We start from the raw sequence: 758 nt of genomic DNA, 5'->3' as shown, positions 1-758 counted from the left end.
CTAACCATTTATTGTTCAAAAGTTGAAGAACACCACTTTCTGAAAGATTATAAGTACGTTTCAGAAAACTAATTATGTGATTTTTAATTAGTTATTTCTGTAGTAATTGCTCCAATTATAAATGTACACTTTATTAATGTATATTTACAGAAGTCAATAATTATTATGTCTTATTGGGAAGTGAAATATAATCCGGAGATATTTAACATTGGAGCGATGTTTTATTTATAACTTTTGAGATAGATTGTCACGCCCCAAGCTACCCCCAAGACGCGGACACGAGACCTAGGACCACAAGTGATCCCAAGCTAACCCTGCTGGCATGATCATGAGCATACTAAGGGTAATAAGAACTGATGCAGAAGCTAAATCATAAAGTAAGTCTGAAATGATTGGGAATACCCATATACTATATCTGAGATATATGAAAACTGATGAGTTTAATACAAAGAAAATATTAACTCAATACTAAGCTGAATCTATCTATGTCTGAAATAAGCCTCTAAACTGACTAGAAATGTTGGGACATGCCCCAACTAGATCTAGCAAAACTGAAACTAAAGACTAAAAGCGATAAAAAAAACATGTCACTAGTCCTCGAAGAATGAGGACTCACCACTGATGCTGCTGAACTGAAGATCGGGAATCGATCTAAGCGTGATCTGGATACTGAGAACCTGAACCTACATCACGAGAAGATGTAGCGCACGTATGCGTCAGTACTTGAAAGGTACTGAGCATGCAGGACAGAGTAAAGC

This window comes from Solanum tuberosum, unplaced genomic scaffold (genome assembly GCF_000226075.1).
Source record: "Solanum tuberosum cultivar DM 1-3 516 R44 unplaced genomic scaffold, SolTub_3.0 scf00257, whole genome shotgun sequence".
Taxonomy (NCBI): Eukaryota; Viridiplantae; Streptophyta; class Magnoliopsida; order Solanales; family Solanaceae; genus Solanum; species Solanum tuberosum.
The sequence above is the reverse complement of the archived record's forward strand: the minus strand, read 5'-3'. Positions refer to the sequence as shown.